Consider the following 18,663-nt stretch of genomic DNA (forward strand, 5'->3'; position numbering starts at 1 on the left):
TATAGCAAGGCTCTAACGATGTATGATATAAAAAAAATGAAAGTACTTATCATAAAATTCACATTATATACATGGTAGAATCAGATAACTAAATAAGAAGAAAAATAGTAACTTATTTCAATCCCACCAACTTCTCTTAAGTTTGGTTCCCAACAAACATACTTTACAAGGATTTCCATGAATGGGCCAAGGAATATCAGATGACATAACTTTTAACAAGTTGACTGAACGCAGGCTAAGGGTGAAGCAAAAATGTTTTTTCTTTGTATCTCTTTTCTTTGTATTTCTTTGTATTTCTTTTCTTCCTAGAAAACAGCTAGCCCTTCTATTTTTGTTAAGACAGCATGCAGATTATCTGTATATGAATTCAGTAGTTCTCATTCTTATTATAAACAATAGACTTTACAAAGATTTCACCTTGCCCATTAGTCAACTTTGTAAGTCATCTTTGTCTTTGATTTTCCTATAAGAATGTATTAAAAATCAATTCAGCAGCCCTCAAAGAATATATCTAATATGGCCTTTGATCTAATGGAATTTGGGGAGAAATGTTTGATACGTTCCAAGGAAACCAGCAGAGGCAGAGTTAATTTCACCATCCCAAATATAAAATGTTTCTCACTAGGTATAAAATGTTTCTCCCAGATATAAAACGTTTCTCACCAAAACAACAATTTTGCCCCTGGTGAAAGAATCTGTTGGAAGTTAAGTTCAACACTTCTGCATCTGTGGGTGATCATTATTTAATGATTTTAGAATGTTTTTCCCTAACATGTCAGTGTCACATCTTACCACTCTTCAGGGATACTCAGGCACCACCCACTCCTTGAAACCTTGTGGCTACTATTATGTCAGCCCCTGATCATTCTTCCATAGTACTGATTAACTCCACCACATATTTTAGCATAATCTGGGATGCCCAGTGGTCGAACCACCTAGGTCATTGTAGTACATGAATTATTATTCCTATTTTACAAACAAAGAAAATGATCTTAAACATCTCTCAAATCTAAGTTAGAAAATCAAATGCTGTAGAAGCATTAGGACTTTCGGTGGTCACATTATTGAATATTTTCTTTCATTTTAATAAAATTTCCAAATTATTTAAATCTCCATAAAAAAAAAAAACAAAGCAGAACTCATAATAACACTTGTGCTGAATTAGAGTCTTTTGTTTTCATGCAGAAAATTTCTTTTTCACTGGATCATGTGAGACAAAGGTCACTATCTAGCAAAGTCCAAGTTGTTGGCAATATCTTGATTTCTGATTTTTTTTAAACTACGGGAGTGGGTGGAGGAGACTTCATATTAGTACTGGATCAATCGTGACTGATGAGACTACAAATGCTTCATGATGGTTACTGTTTTAATTAAAAGTCTGAAGACATTACGTGGTGCAAAGAAACAGGAACTTTTAGAAAAGGGAGCACAGAAAATCAACTCCATATATTTATTAATGCTTTATCAATATATAAAGCTTTGATTTCTGGGTTTTTTCCTTCTCTGGAAACATAAGGACCATTTAATAAATGACTGCTAAGATGATTCATACAAACAACTGCCTACAGACCAATTAATACCTTCTACAATGACATCTCCTCATTGCTTTATAATATCAAAAAAGGATGTGTATCCATTGGACAAATACAAATATTAGTGTGGTGAAGATGTGAAGGAGAGCTTCAGACATATTAACAATTTTTTTTTCCTTTTTGGCATAAATTGACACTTAGAGTTCTTATAAATGTATAAGCTTTGGGGGGACAAAAATCATATTTTTACTTTTCGGAGTGGAAGACAGAAATAAATATAAGAAAGAAAAATTGGGAGAAGCCTTGAAAAACAGAAATTGATTATATTATCACCTAATATAGGTAAAACCATTTTTGTTGGTTGATGCTAACAAAAGCATTACTCAGTTTATTCATAAAACGATCATGCTCTGGAAGGGACACAATAATATTTGGAAAGTTTATCTGTGGAAAGAATTTTTGACCCACTCAGAACAAAAGATTGCACTGGAGGACAAGTTTATGCTCTGCCAGGAAATGAAGCAAACAAGTGAGATACTGGGTGAGTTCAGGTAGGAAGATTAACTGCTTTAGTTATGTTCTTTTTAAATACTGAAGTGCTATTCTGGTGGAGTTTATTTTTTTCATCTTGAGTGATAACACCAAGGTTTGGTGAATGTACATAAAGATATAAATACACACATAAATATATATTTGTGTGAATATATATGACAAAGCTTTTTATAGGATTCAGCTACCAGCTATGGCATGCTATAGAGTGGAGCTATGCATACGATGAGGAAATCCCCACAAGAGGGTGCTAAGGGGGAATATATATATATATATATATATATATATATATATACACACATACATATACACACACACAGAAGGTGGTTAAAGGTGCTGGAAGATATTCATGGTCTCATGGTGACCCAGTTCCTGTTAGGTACCTAGGGGAACATGAGGTGTCTGGAAGCCACGTCTAGAAGGACAGAGGAAAAAGAATCCCTAACACTGCTGACCATTTTGATCCTAGGTTCCGAAAAGTTGGCTAGTCCCTATCTTTCCCATTTTATAAATGGAAAGGCATGAAGACTTCAATGTCTGTGGTTTCCCAACATTTCTCCCTTTCTGAAGAAGGAGCCAGACCTGCCAGGAAGTTACTGAGTTGGTCCAATGACCTATTAAAATGCAATCATTTTTTAGAGCCTTTTAAAAGGTGACAGAGAAATCAAGGTTACCAAAAGCACAGATTATAAATGCCACAAATGGAATCACTCTCCTGATCTCATGAAAGGCAGAGCCTATAAAGTGGGGGTGCCAAGATGCCAGAATCCAGGTGTGAACTGATTTCCTAAGAGCACTGGGGAGTACATTAGGGAAGAATTCTGTCTGGATTTAGAGTCGTTGAGACTAGAACTACAAATTTGTCTAGATCCTTTAGAGACTTCAGGGATTTACATGCTACAAAATGTAACTTCCTGTTTCTACAGGAAAGAAATTCTTTTAACAGGGCTAATAAAGTGAGCTCCTAATGAGGCCTCTTCAGACATCAAACAGGCAAAGTGAAAACACACTTTGATGACGTAAGTGTAAGGGGATCAGAAACATCTCCTTCCCCGACCAAAAAAAGTTTCGTTTCAAAGCCAAGAGAGCTGAAAATTTAAGAGCAAACCACACTTTGCGAAAGCCAAGGTATCTGGAACAAGTCTTTGAAGATATGAAAAGATGAAGGAAAGTTTCATTAGGAACCTGCCAGAAGCCGCCCAGCCTTTGTGCCTTCCCCAACTGCTTCCCAGAGACACTATAGTTTCAGCATCAACCACCACCATACCCTGCTTTCTTCAGTAGTCTCACTTTTTCAAAAAACTGTTCCAGAAACACTTCTCCAATAGGAGACGGATGATGAGCAAATTCCTAACCCTTAAAATTTTGTGGAGTCACATAGCCCTTTGTGACTCTTCCCATAATGTGCATAAACTGATCATTGCACCTTCAGAAGGCATAATTTCAAGTTAGGAGTTATGAGTTTAACACAGGTTAAGATTTCATAGTCAAAAAAGATTTCACTTCAAAATTAAGAATTTCTAGCAACCAGAGTTATTTTTAGTGGGGTAGAAGGCAAGTTATTTCAGAAGGCAGTGAGTATTCCAGCCCTGGAACTGAGGCTGATGGACAACCTAAACAAAACAAAACAAAACAAAACAAAAAAACAGGTCCTATGTTATTTTATAGTATACATTATATTATATTCAAATGAATTGGCAGGTGAATTTAACAACCTCTGCAATTCCTTCCTACACTGATATTCTATCATGAATAAATGAAGAAAAGCAGTCTACTTTTAATGTTTAATAACAAGTGTTTCACTCCTCAGGAAGGCATTTAGGTGTTACAGCTGTCTTTGTACAACAGTCAACATGGGAATGAGTTTCTATCTATGCAGATTTACCACCTGGTCTACCCCTTTAAACAATAGATAAACTTTGTTCTAAGTAAATATTCTCCCTTGAGAAGATCTGAAACTCCATTTTACAGTTTCAATTGAAACTTGAAGTCTTTCTGATCCCTGTAGTCTTTTTTTTTTTAAGTGCAGATACCCCTTAGAGACATTAGAGATGTTTCCTTTAGCCATTCCTAGGTAAGGAAGGAACCAGGAGACATTTAGGTAAACCTGTAGAACAAGGTTTCTCAACCTGAGCATTACTGATATTTTGTTGTAGGGACTGTCTTGTGCATGTAGGATGTTTAGCAGAACCCCTGGCCTCTACCCACTAGATGCTAATGGCACCTCACCTAGTCAGGGCAAGCAGAAATGCCTCTAGGAAATACCAAATGTCCCCAAGGTGGCAATCTGCCCTCAGTTGAAAACCATTGCGGCTACAAAGGGTTATAGGGTAGAGGCAGGTAGAAAGATGGTAGAGGAGGACCTGCAGTCTGAGAGGTGAGGACATCAAATGGAAGTATGATCAATTTCATAATACTGTTAGAGGATTAGACCTGCTTACAGAGAGTGCTTTTTTACCACTTATGCTTCATACATCTTCCTGTACCAGGAAAATAAGTCCTTTTAGATGTCTCAGAAATGCCTTAGAAACCAGTAGGACATCTGTATATACATATATAACTCACATAAATTTATAGCAAGGAAGGGGCTTTTCCATTGATGTAATTGGCTAAATCCACAGAGCAGGCAGTCCGAAGAGCAGCTGAAACTCTTTAACAGAAGCTGAGGCTGCAGCCCAGAGGCAGGAGTTCCTCCTCAGAGAAACCTCAGCTATGTTAAGGCCTGGCAACTAATGGGATCAGGCTCACCAGGTTCTTTAGGATAATCTTTAATTCTCTCTGAAATGATTTTTCAAGTGAATCACATGTATGAAATACCTTCACAGTCACGCCTTAGTGTTTCATTGAATCACTGGCGCATCTTAGTCCATTTGAGCAGCTATAACAAAAAACTATAAGCTATGTAGGCCACAAATCACAGAAATTTATTTTTCAAAGTTCTACAAACTGGGAAATTCAAGATCAAGTCAGATTCAGTGTCTGGTGAGGGCCCCTTTCCAAGATGGCCATCTTTCCAATACAACCTCGCATGATGAAAGGGGTGAAGGGTGTCTCTGCGGCTTGTTTTACAAGGGCACTCATTTCTTATGACATATGTCAAAGCCCTTATGACCTAGTCACCTCCCAAAGTCCCCACTCCTAATACCATCACCTTGGGAATGAAGATTTTAACATATGAATTTGAGGGGCCCATAAACATTCCGATCACAGTGTGGGGATTACAGCCTAGCCAAGGTGACACCTAAAACTGACCATTGCAGTGTTCCAGAAGTTACTCCTCCGATTCTGGAGTCTAGCCCAGGACATTCTTCTGCTCATCTCATTTCAGCCTTGCCATGGGCCTTGATCTTGAACTCCCCAGCTTTCAGAACCATGAGAAATAAATTCTGGATCCTGCCCATGGCATCTGTTGCCTGACGCTTCCCTATCATGGTGAAGCATAAGGCCTAGCTCCCTCGGAAGCATTTTCATGAATTTAAGAGCGCCTTTGGGAGGTTCTGAATGGACATTTTTCCAACATACAAATGACCAATAAGTATAAGGATGCCTAGCATCATTGGCCATTAGGGAAATGCAGACAAAAACCACAGTAAGATACCACTTCATACCAGGTAGAATGTCTCTAAGTCAAGAGCCAGCTAGTAACAAATGTTAGTGATGACATGAAAAATTTCTAACTCTCATTGACTGTTGGTAGATATGTAAAGTGGTACAGCTGCTTTGGAAAACAGTCTGACAATTCTTCAAAAGATTAAACACAAAGTTACCATATCACCTAGCAATTCCACTCCTAGGTATACAGCCAAGAGAAATGAAAGCATATGCCCACATCAAAACTCATACACAAATGTTCATAGCCACATTGTTCATAATATCCAAAAAGTGGAAACAATCTCAATGTCTTGTCAACTGATGAATAGATAAAATGTGCCATATTCATAAATGAAATTATTCAGTCATAAAAAAAGAATCAAAATACTGATACATGCAACAACATGGGTAAACCATGAAGACAAGCTGATGGAAGAAGCAAGTCCTGAAGGGGCACAGATTACATGATTCCATGGGATAAAATGTCCAGAAGAGTCATCCCCATAAGGACAGAAAGCAGATTAGTGGTTGCCAAGGGCTGAAAGTATTTCGAAGAAATGGAAGTGACTGCTTAACGGGTCTGGGGTTTCTTTCTGGGGTGATAGAATGTTCTAAAATTGATTATAGTAATGGCGGTACAACTTCGTGAATACACCAAAAAACACTGAACTGCAAATGAGTGAATTTTATGGTATGTGAATTATTCTTCAAAAAAGCTGTTGTATACATATATTTTTAAAGTGTCTTTGGAAAACCTGGCAGCAGAAGAGTTTAACAAGCCAGTTGGGGGGCAGGACTGCATAATCGGATTGATGATTAGCCAATGCCCATAGCATCGGCTGGCCTAACCCCCATGTCAGGAAGCAGGCTGTCAGAGGAATGGAGACAGCAAGATGTTTCTCTGTTGCTAGGATTCACCATTCATCCCAGTCAAGCTGGTAGAAGGAAGCTCTTCCCCCAGCACAGGGATCCCTTCCAGGATCTCCCTTCAATGTGCCAGTCTCAGCCGACAGTTGTGTAGTCTGCCACCTAAAGCAGGCAGATGAGGGTGGAATCCATCCAAGAAAAAACTAAATGCTTGCCTAGACAGAGTATTAGCTCAGAAACTGCTCTTTTACCTCAGCGGCTTAAGAATTTTAATTCATTCTGTAACAGTTTATCTTCGATGATGCACCAATGTATGACTCAGTTTGGTGGCCATCAGCACCTCTGTGCTGGGAATTTACTAAAGCCCATTTTGCTTATTCTGCAGACAGCCCTGGACTTCTGCCCAAGCTTCCTCCTCCTTCCTGGCTCTCATATATGGGAATTTCTTATACGTTAGCCTCTCAGGGGAAGTGTGGAGACACAGCCCTTTCACTGTTATTTATAGCTCTAGTGATCTGAGGACTTTTCTGTCTTTTGAATCTTCTATTCAAGAACAAATATTAATGATCAATTGAGACCTTACCTAGGATTTTCAAGGATGCAAAATAAGTTAAAAAAAATACAGATAACTTGATTTTTCTTCAAATTTGACCTTGCTGAGATCAGAGTGAGGGCAATAGATTTTTTAAGCAGTAGCTTGCCCAGTAATGGACAGACACCATGTTAGGGCCTGGTCCTCTGCATTGCTGGTCCAGAGTTTCACACATCCTAAATGCCTCTGGCCTGTGGGCACAGACATATCAAAGTCAGCAGGCTTGTTGCCTTCATGTATATCACAGGAGGACCTTGGCCACTTGAGGAGTCTCCTCCAGGTACTTCAGAGCTCCACACACGTGTTCCATGGAGTCTCGACTCATGCTCTTCTGACTTACCTGAGCAATGGCTGCATCCAGTGAGCCCTTGGGACGGGCTCCATCTCCACACCCTTTGAAGAATGCTGCCACTCCTTGGGACCTTTTACCACTGCTCAAAGTAACAGCAGAGGCCTGTATTCCTTTCAGCAGTTGCTCTCGATGGGTGCTTAAAAACCAGTCACAGGACGCTATGTGGTTCCAGGATAACCCTTTCCCCCATTCTCTCTCCCTTGCCTCCCACATCTGTGCACAGACCTTCTTGTGGATGCTTTAGCCAAAATAAATCAAAACCCAATTCAGATCCGATAATCCCATGTCCTAATTAGACATATCACAATACTCTTACATATATCTTCATATTTCAATTTGATTTTTCAGATCTCTATCATTTATGATTTATAAACCAGGAAAGTGGATCTCATCCTTTATATCTGATTAACTTTCACTAATTTCAGTTGCAAATAAATCCTTACATAGCTCTCCACCCTCTTAATTCATGGCCACTCCTAGGGTTCGGGTTTGGAATAGAAAACAGTTTAGAATTTATCTAAGTTCTTTGATAATCCCTTATTAACTAGAACTAGTCAGACTTTGTAATAAGACTTTATGGAAGTTGTCATTTTTGCCTATATTCTGGTAATAGGAGGTTAAAATAGAATTCTTGGTTTTGGAGCTTTTCGGATGATACATAGGCCAATAATGACAAAAGAAGTGTGTGCCAAGTACCACCCTCACCTCCCTGGTCTTACCTGGAGACACAATGTAGAGGACCAGGCCCTATTTACATATACTACCTAATTACATATAAGTAGAATTTCTTATATGTTAGCCTCTCAGGGGGAAGTGTGGAGACACAGCCCTTTCACTGTTATTTATAGCTCTACTGGAGCAATTCCACTGGAGCAATGTGGAGGACCAGCCCCTAATGTAGTGTGGTGCTGGGCTACCCATGTAGAGCAAGCTGAAAGATTATAAAATCAGTTCTGTAAACATTACCCCTTCACCTACGTCTTAGCTACATGAGAGAGGATGAAGAGATCAGTGGAGAAGAATGTCATGGACACCTTCTATGATGTCAACTCTCTCAGGAAGGATGAGGAAAGGGGTTATTCCCCTCACCTCAAGTCAACTGAAGAGAAGCTTGAAGTGAAACACGTGTAGAGCTTGACATGCATCCCTTGGAGTTTGAGAACATAGTACCTGCATCCAACTCCAACTTGGGGAAGTGTAAAAACCAGAGGCTGGGCCTGTGGCTATTCTCACATGGTAGTAGACGTGGCTGTCATGGGAATAGACTGACCTTCTAGTTTGATATTCTCTGTGTACCAGATATGGATTCCAAGAAAGGGAGCAAAACTAGGTCATGTTAAGAGTGAGCCCAAGAAGTTTGCCTGCATGCTGATGTGACCCCAGGAGAGGAAGACATGGTCAGGAACCAGTAATGAACAGCAGGTTATAAGTATACTTTAGAGGAGGCATTGCTTAAATAAATCAGACTTCCAGCTAGACAGCCCCAGTGATGAGGCAGGGCCTCTATAAAATCCACGAATACATTCAGTGAGAGTCAGCCTTGGACATTTGCTAAAACAAGAGTAACCAGAAAATCCAGGGAACTTGTCCAAGTTTTATCTGGAGAGAGGACGACAAGAAAGTTCAGAGGGTAGCTTCCATCAGCAATAATGAGAAATAATAGCAATTATTATTTAGTTAGTCAATACAGTGTTTACTATGTTCAAGAAAATTTACATATTAATTCATAAAATTGCCTTCTGTTTGTTCCCTACCAAGCCTAATATGTACAATAATCTAGTTATGTTTATCTTTCCTATCATTTCCCTTTCTAACAAATATATATTAAGCATTACTATGTGTCACTTAATGCTCAAAATATACTGGTCAGTGAGATAGATAATTTAATGAGAGACAATATCCAAGAAGAAAAACAAGATTAAAACAAATCTTGGTAAGTGTTCTAAAGCAATAAACATGGTGCTGCAATATAGTAATTAGCAAAAGACAATTTAAGCCATTATCCAAAGAAACTTGTGAACATCAATGTATGATTCAACTTGAATTACCTCACTGAGTTAGCCAGTGTTTAATCACAGGAAGGGAATTATCAAATAGCTCGCTGGGGCCAAAAGATTCTGTCATTGTACATATTAACATCACCTAAAAGCCCATCTTCCACCCTAGCCAGCACTGGCCAACCACATTGGTGGAAACTGTTCTCTCATGTTGTGTTTTTGTGTTTTTGCTGGGACTGAATCTAGGTATGAACCTCAACTTTATGCTCTTGTTATCAATCAGACTACTCTGAGAATTAACAGCTTTGAATTACTTTGGATAATGAGAGGCTAGGCTAGACATAGAAACTTAGGATTCTCAAATATCCCAAATGTGTTTTGAAAATATAAGTCTCAGAGTCTTGCTAAGAAGTAAAAGAGACTTAGTAAAGTTTCCCTTCTTCATGTTTGTTGAGTTGTTTATTTCAAAAAATCCACTTGAAGGAGCCTCAAGGCCACAGCCATTGAGAAGACTCTGGAGACCCGATATTATCCCTTCTGTTAGTTCTCAGGCCTGTGTGTCCCGTGTCTCTGCATATTCATCCTCCTTTCTGAACCAGCTGGCTTCCTCTCTTTACTCATAACTTCTCACTCACTTCTTCGGCTTGTGCTCCATGGTGTTCTTGACTACCCCAAGGAACTTCTCCTATTCTGCAGGCTTCAGTTCCCTCTGTCATTCAAATATGTCACTGATTACATAATGTACCATCATTTTAATAAAACCTAGTAGGGGGAGAATAATGCAGTCTCACCAAATGCCTATGTAGCTTATGTGACATCTTGATTTCAGGCATATAATTACCACAAGGGAAATGTGCACCTTAGAATAAAATAAGCAGAATGATTCCTAATTTGAGAATTCCTAATTCCTCATCTTCAGAAGATGCCAGCCAGCCTAGTCCAATTAGATCTCATGGTATTCGGAGACTGAACAATACTAAACACAGTGGCCTGGGCTGGAACCTCCAGCAGGGTTGTGACTCAGCAGCTCCCCTAAAAGATTCTAAGAACAGGTAAGAATCAACTTGCCAAATGTCATTAAGAAAAAAAAGTGGTAGGCTGGGCATGGTGGCTCACACTTATAATCCCAGCACGTTGGGAGGTTGAGGTGGGCGGATCACCTCAAGTCAGAAATTTGAGACTAGCCTGGCTAACAGAGCAAGACCTTATCTCTACTAAAAATAAAAAAATTAGCCAGGAATGGTGGCATATGCCTGAAATCCCAGCTACCTGGGAGGCTGAGGCAGGAGATTTGCTTGAACCTGAAAGGCAGAGGCTGTAATGAGCCAAGATCACACCACTGCACTCCAGACTGGGTGACAGAGTAACATTCTGTCTCGAAAAGAAAAATAATAATTAAATAATTAATCTTAAAAAAGAAATAAGGATGGTCAACCCCCACTGTCTTGCACTTTACTATTTTTTTTCCTACCTTAACAACCTTATTTTGCAATATGATAAACTTCTGCAATATGGTGGTGATTCCAGACTAGGAAATTATGATCAGATTACTGCAGGGGAAATCATGCCACATTTGGTCAGCTTTTGTCCCTTAGGTCATTTGTTTAGCTTACTGTCTTCAAAGCTTGAGCTAGTATGAAAAAAAATGCCTGAATAATCCACACCAGCTTGATTTAAGTTTCTGAGGAATATTTAACTCTCTTTGAATTGTGAAGTCGAGTAACACTGATGTTATTTTCCAAGCATGGCCTTGGCCTAGACCTGAGGGTGTCAAAGTGGGAAAACTTTAAGAAGAGTGTTTCCCTGCTGCCATCTGATGAGCAATTCTCATTTTCCTTTAGAAAACTCATTCCTCAGACTGCCAAGAGGCTGCTGGCAAATGTAGTTTATATTAAACAGATGGTTGGTCTGCAATTAAATGCTTATCCATGGCTGGGCCCAGTGCATTCTGAATCCTGTGGGAGGACATGCCAGTAGTTGATGAGTGTGGCCCACTTCCAGGATGTGGGTCAGAGAAGAGAAAGTGTTATGTGTGCTTTCACATGACATCATTAGAGAGGTGAATAGAATCTGACCTATCAATTGTTAACAAACCCAATGGAAAGGACAGCTGAATTACTCAAACACTGGTGGGTTGAGAAATGGGGAAGTTGTCTTTTTTTTTTTTTTTCCACAGATTACCAGGAGATATAAATGCTCACTGTGTGAATTCAAGTTCATACACAGAACGCACACTTTGAAATGCAGTAATACCTTGTCTACATACACATACTAATATGAAAGAACTAATTTTTGAAAGTAAATTTAGAAGAGCAGGAGTGTGGGTTTCTTATCACTTATATGCAACAGACAGATAGTATGAACAACTAAATATTTTCTTTTTCAGATGAAAGTTTAGGAACATTTAGAAACAGCTCCTGATTTAGAGCAATCCACATGTAGCACAGACTTACATTTTGTTACTAAGTTAGCTAAGGCACTATGAAGAAAAGAGACCCTCTCAGTTTACATTTATAAGAGGACATGAGAAAAATCCAGGGCATATGACTTAGCTCCAGTCCCCTGATAAATTATGGTATAATGGCTGTTCCTTCCCTAGCATTTTAGAAATTAGGGTGCAAGTCTGCATGTAGAATATATAAATATTGAATGCAAAAGCAGCTACGTTTGCACTTAAGAGGCCTGAAATTGACATATGGCCAATTAAATATGTTCCCATATGTCTAAAATAAGAAATCAAAGGTGGGACCAGATATCAGATCTATCCAAAGTGATATGATTAGACTTCAGAGACCCAGCTATAAGTTGACTTTCAACTGGGCCAAATGAGCAAAAGCTCTGCTTCTCTCTAATGGCCAGCAGGACAACTGTGAGTGGGCCTTCATGGCCCTGCCTCCACGTGGCCCATCCCCTGGCTAGAGATCGCCTGCCTCCTGCCTGTCCATTGATGTGCAGACAGCAGCCTGTGTGACCTGGAGCAGCCCTTTGCCTGGAAAACATGCCTCATTGCCTGTCCTTCATAGCATCTCTTTCTCAATAAGTTGGGCTATATTAAGCTACCACTAAAAAGTTTGCATCTAAGGAAAAGCAGAAGTGATGTGGAACTAAATGTTACTATTAGTGATATTTGTTCTAACCCTTTTCTTCAGTCGAGTGAACAAAGGTCTTGGAGACAAAAACTCAGGGAAGTTTGGAATAGTATCTGTTTGGAAGGGAAAGGCAAGACAGACACTGATAGCCCCAGCTATTAGACAAGGTGCTTGACCATTGAAAAACCAAAGAGGGGAAAATCTCCAAGCTAACTACATCTTGTTACTCTCTTCTTCATCTTTTTCTACTGTTTACACCAAATCAAAACGTCAAATCAGGAGCTGCTGGCAAGATGGCCGAATAGGAACAACTCCGATCTGCAGCTCCCAGCGAGATCAATGCAGAAGGTGGGTGATTTCTGCATTTCCAACTGAGGTACCCAGTTCATCTTATTGGGACTATTGGACAATGGGTACAGCCCAAAGAGAGTGAGCTGAAGCAGGGCAGGACATCATCTCTCCCAGGAAGAGCAAGGGGTGAAGGGATTTCTCTCTCCTAGCCAAGGGAAGCCATGAGAGACATACTGGGAAGAATGGTGAATTCCAACCCAGATACTGTGATTTTCTCACAGTCTTTGCAACCAGCAGACCAGAAGATTCCCTCTGGTGACTGTGCTACCAGGCCCCTGGGTTTCAAGCACAAAACTGGGCAGTCGTTTGGGCAGACACCGAACTAGTGGCAGAATTTGTTTTTGTTTTTGTTTTCATACCTGTGTGGCACCTAGAATGCCAGTGAGACAGAACCCTTCACTCCCCTGGAAGTGGGGCTGAAGCCAGGGAGCCAAGTGGTCTGGCTCGCAGCTCAAGCCCTCATGGGGCACAGCAAGCTAAGATCCACTGGCTTGAAATTCTCACTCAGACTGGGGAGAGGGACATCCACCATTGCTGAGGCTTGAGTAGGCAGATTTTCCCTCACGGTGTAAACAAAGCCACTGGAAAGTTTGAACTGGAGCCCAGCGCTGCTCAGCCAGGCCTCTGTAGCCAGACTGTCTGTCTACATTCCTCCACTCGGGGCAGGGCATCTCTGAAAAAAAGGCAACAGCCCCAGTCATGGACTTATAGATAAAACCCCCATCATCCTTGGACAGAGCACCTGGGGAAAGGAGTAGCTGTAGGCACAGATTTAGCAGACTTAAGAGTCCCTGCCTGACAGCTTTGAAGAGAGCTCCTAGCACAGTGCTTAAGCTCTGATAAGTGACAGACTGCCTCCTCAAGTGGGCCCCTGACCCCCGGGAATTCTGACTGGGAGACAGCCCCCAGTAGGGGTCAACAGACACCTCATACAGGAGAGCTCTGGCTGGCATCTGGCAGGTGCCCCTCTGGGACAAAGCTTCCAGAGAAAGAAACCAGCAGCAATCTTGGCTGTGTGCAGCCTCTGCTGGTGATACGCAAGCAAACAGTGTCTGGAGTGGACCTCCAGCAAACTCTAGCAGACCTGCAGTAGAGGGGCCTGACTGTTAGAAGGAAAATTAACAAACAGAACAAAATAGTATCTACACCAACAAAATGGTCATCCACCCAGAGACTCCATCCAAAGGTCAGCAACATCAAAGATGAAATATAGATTAAATTCACAAAGATGGGGAGAAACCAGTGCAAAAAGTCAGAAAATTCCAAAAAATAGAAAATGTCTTCTCCTCCAAAGGATTGCAACTCCTTGCCAGCAAGAGAACAAAATTGGATGGAGAATGAATTTGTTGAATTGACAGAAGTAGACTTCAGAAGGTGGGTAATAACAAACTCTTCCAAGCTAAAGGAGTATGTTCTAATCCAATGCAAGGAAGCTAAGAGCATTGAAAAAAAGTTAGACAAATTGCTAACTATAATAACCACTTTAGAAAAGAACATAAATGACCTGATGGAGCTGAAAAACAGCACGAGAACTTAGTGAAGCATACACAAGTATCAATAGCCAAATCAATCAAGCGGAAGAAAGGATATCAGAGACTGAAGATCAACTCAATGAAATAAAGCGAGAAGAGAAGATTAGAACAAAAAGAGTGAAAAGAAATGAATAAACCTCCAAGAAATATGGGACTACATGAACAGACCAAATCTACATTTGACTGCTGCACCTGAAAAAAAGTGAGGGGGAGAATGGAACCAAGTTGAAAAACACTCTTTAGGATATTATCCAGGAGAATTTCCCCAACCTAGCAAGGCAGGCCACATTCAAATTCAGGAAATAGAGAAAACACCACAAAGATACCCCTTGAGAAGAGCAACTCCAAGACACATAATTGTCAGATTCACCAAGGTTGAAATAAAAAAAAAAAATGTTAGGAGCATATCAGACTCACAGCAGATCTCTCGGCAGAAATCCTACAAGCCAGAAGAGAGTGGCGGCCAATATTCAACATTTTTAAAGAAAAGAATTTTCAATCCAGAATATCATATCCATCAAAACTAAGCTTCTATCTAGTAAATATAGCTGTATGCAGTAAAAAACTTGTATTACATAATCAGTAGGATATTTTAATATTTAGATGATCAAAAATTTCTTATTTCAGAGCTTTTCTCTTCATTATCATGATATTCTTCTCCAGGCCTGTGTTTCTGAGGCCACTGTTCTATTCCACTGGTCTATGTATCTGTTTGGTACCAGTACCATGCTGTTTTGTTCCTGTAGCCTTATAGTATAGTTTGAAGTCAGGTAGCATAATGCTTCCAGCTTTGTTCTTTTTGCTTAGGATTTTCTTTGCTATTCAGGCTCTTTATTGGTTCCATATGAAATTTGAAATAGTTTTTTCTAATTTTGCCTGTGTTTCTAAAGTGGCTTAGATATTTATCGTAGGCCATTGTAAAGATTCTTGACCAACTGTAGACTACAACTGATGATGATCTTACGTAAGCAGAGACAATGCTAAATAAATAAAGCTCTAACCAGCACTTAACTCACCAAATGGTGTTTTATTTTATTTTTACTCACCATCTACTTATTACTTATACGTTCTTTCTGTTCATCTCTCCTCCCAATGGCCTTTCAAAGTAGTTTAAATATCTTGGAATATTTTTAAAAGACCCATCTAGAGAATTGCTTTCAAGGCAAGCTAGATATTAAAAAAAAATTTTAAATCCATCACACCCATTCCATAGACATTTATATGTACAATATCTTAACTACAGAACCAATTATTATCATGGAAGTCTTCAAAGAACCAGGAAAATAAAGAAAATGAATTTCTAAACAGTAAGACTGTCAAAACCAAATGCGCAGAAAATAAATTCATGGGAAAGCAGATGGCAGCAAATAGTGAGTCCAGGCAATGTAGCAGCCTGTAGTTATACACACATTTTAGAATGAACTGTGATCTTTCTGAGAGATATTTTGGCAAATAATTCATAATTGAGTAATGTAACTGCTTAGTCCCTCTCTTCCCTCATATCTAGATACTTTCCAGTCATTTTCTTCCCCAATCTATCCTTTTCTAAGTGAATCTCTGCATTGGAGTATGTGTGTGGGAGAGACAAAGTAATGAGGAAAGAAAAGCCTTAGATTTGGCATTAGGAAACCCAAAAGAGAAAAATATTATTTGTGATATGAAAGTGAGGTAGCATTGTCCACAGTATTACAGTTAATTTGGAATTTTTTTCTTAATATTATTTAATATTGTTTCTCTTGGCTACATATAATACTAATTTTTTGGTAAACTCCATCATTCATACGGAAGGTTTTAAAAATATATTATTAGTTAAAGCCATTGATAAGTCCTTATGCTGAAAATAGTTCATGAGCCAAATATTAGAAACAAAATGAAATGATGTAATTGGTCATTGTACGAATACTAATCATAAAGCAAGAAAAAGATCACTAGATTGCTAATAGCTGATGTCTACAAAAGACACACAGCTCTAGCACAAAAGCAGGAGGGAGCAGAGTTGTGAGTTTGGGAGGAAGAGGTGAGTGCCATAAGGAAGAAAAGTGGAGAGAGAAGAAAAAGGGTGGTCCTTGGAAAACTAAAGTGGTAAAGATTGGAAAAGAGTCAGCTGACCACAGTTCCTTTGACAATGATGGGATGAGAAGTGCAGGACACTGGGAAAGTTGTACTCTGAGAGGCCAGCCAGCGCCCGGGAGCAGCTTCCCGCTGTGCCAGAAATACAGTTTGAATTAGGAATGGGATTGAGAAAAGCAATACCTAGAAGTGGGATTTAGGGGGATGCAGGGGAGGTAAAATTTCTCCTCCACACCCTTAAGACCTCCAACTGGGCCTAAGAATTAAACTGACATTAGATAGATTAACAAGAGAAAAGCATACAAATTTTATTTAGGAATTTTTACATGGCCTTGGGAGTCTTTTCAAGAGAAATGAAGACCCAAAGACAGCAGTTAGAGTTAAACGCTTATAAACTGAGTTAGACGAAGAGTAGTCAATTGCTAAAATATGAAATAAAGGGATTTGGGAAGAGAAGTTAATTGTGGAAAAGTCACTAAAAACATAAAGGTTAGTTTGGTTTGTTTCTACAAACTTCTCTTGGCCTTGACTCCTTATCTCTGGTGATAAGAATGTCTTTCTTCCTCCTGGCACAGGGAGGAACTTTTCACATGGGGCTTTTAGTTTCTGCTTTCAGGAAAAATAAGGTTATAGTGACCTTGAATCTGCTGTTTTCAAGAACCTTTAACTCAAAATAAACAATATTTTGAGTTATCAAATATCAACAATCAATATGCCAAAGTGGCATATTTCTAGTTGGCATATTTTCATCTCATGATAGATGTATAATTCAATTAAAGGTCTTACTTCTGTATTAAATTATAATACAGTACAATAACTAAAACAAGTTAATTACACATACTACTACAGTCATTGTTTAAAAAAATACAATTGATAGAATGTAGTCTTATAAAAATAGCAGAGGCCTTAATGTTTTCTGGGAGTTAGAAAATTCTCCTGCTACTTTGACAGCCATGACTTTGATATGTGGACCCATGAAATGTAAGGACTTTTTCTGGAAAATACTCTTACATGACAGTGTACATGCCACAGATATAGTCCCTGAGTCTTAAGTTCTAGTACATGCTTATGACTATACAAATGTATTAGTAGATGACTAATATCATATAACAATGACTATACTAATATATTTAACTTGTTATGAGTTATTTTATTGTATTAAAATACAGAAGTAATGCCTTTCATTGAATTATCAGGCATTCCTGAAGGACTAAATTGGAAGCTGATCTCCTGGGCCAACAAACCCTGAGATCCTAGATTATTTGAGGACCTCTCACCCGGATGGGCTGATGTTTTACAAATGTTATCTGCTAGACATTCAGTTGCTGTGGCTTTTACTCTAAATTTCAGAATTTGGCAAACTCTCTACCCTCAAAAATATATGTTTTAATTTTTTCTTATTTCTCCCTCCTCCTCCTCCTTCTTCAATCATCTATCATCTGTTAACTTAAACCAGGCGAGAGTTATTGTTCTTCACAAAAATGTTCGTTACTTAAGTAGGATTACTATATGTACAGATCCTGGTTCCAGTTTACATTATCTCCAGCTTGTTAATGTCCTGATCTAATCCACCCTACCTCATCCTTGAAATCTGTTATTGATGAATCTTTGTTTCCCAATCACCACCATACAACCAAGACCATGAGTTGATATAGAGCTATTGATCATATAAATCTTTAAGGGTATAGCAGGTATTTCTGCAGAATTGGAATCCTCTTACAGAAAAAAACACATTAAGTACACTCCTAGCTGTCGCAAGCAAAAACTCAGTGGTGAAAAAAAATGTATGTTGACTTTGTGTGGGACAAAGTACACAAATTAGATGCTATCATTTGCAACGTCAATTGGCTTCACAAAAGGTCGTGGAGGTGGCTGGGCATAGTGGCTCATGCCCCTAATCCCACACTTTGGGAAGGTAAGGCAGGCACATTGTTTGAGGCCAAGAGGTCAAGATCAACCTGAGCAACATGGTAAAACCCTGTCTCTACTAAAATTACAAAAATTAGCCAGGCATGCACACACCTGTAATCCCAGCTACTCAGGAGGATGAGGCAGGAGAATTGCTTGACCCCAGAAGATGGATGTTAAAGTGAGCCAAGATCATGCCACTGCACTTCAGCCTGCGTGACACAGCAAGAAGA

The sequence above is a fragment of the Cebus imitator genome, unplaced genomic scaffold (assembly GCF_001604975.1).
Source record: "Cebus imitator isolate Cc_AM_T3 unplaced genomic scaffold, Cebus_imitator-1.0 Scaffold70, whole genome shotgun sequence".
NCBI lineage: Eukaryota > Metazoa > Chordata > Mammalia > Primates > Cebidae > Cebus > Cebus imitator.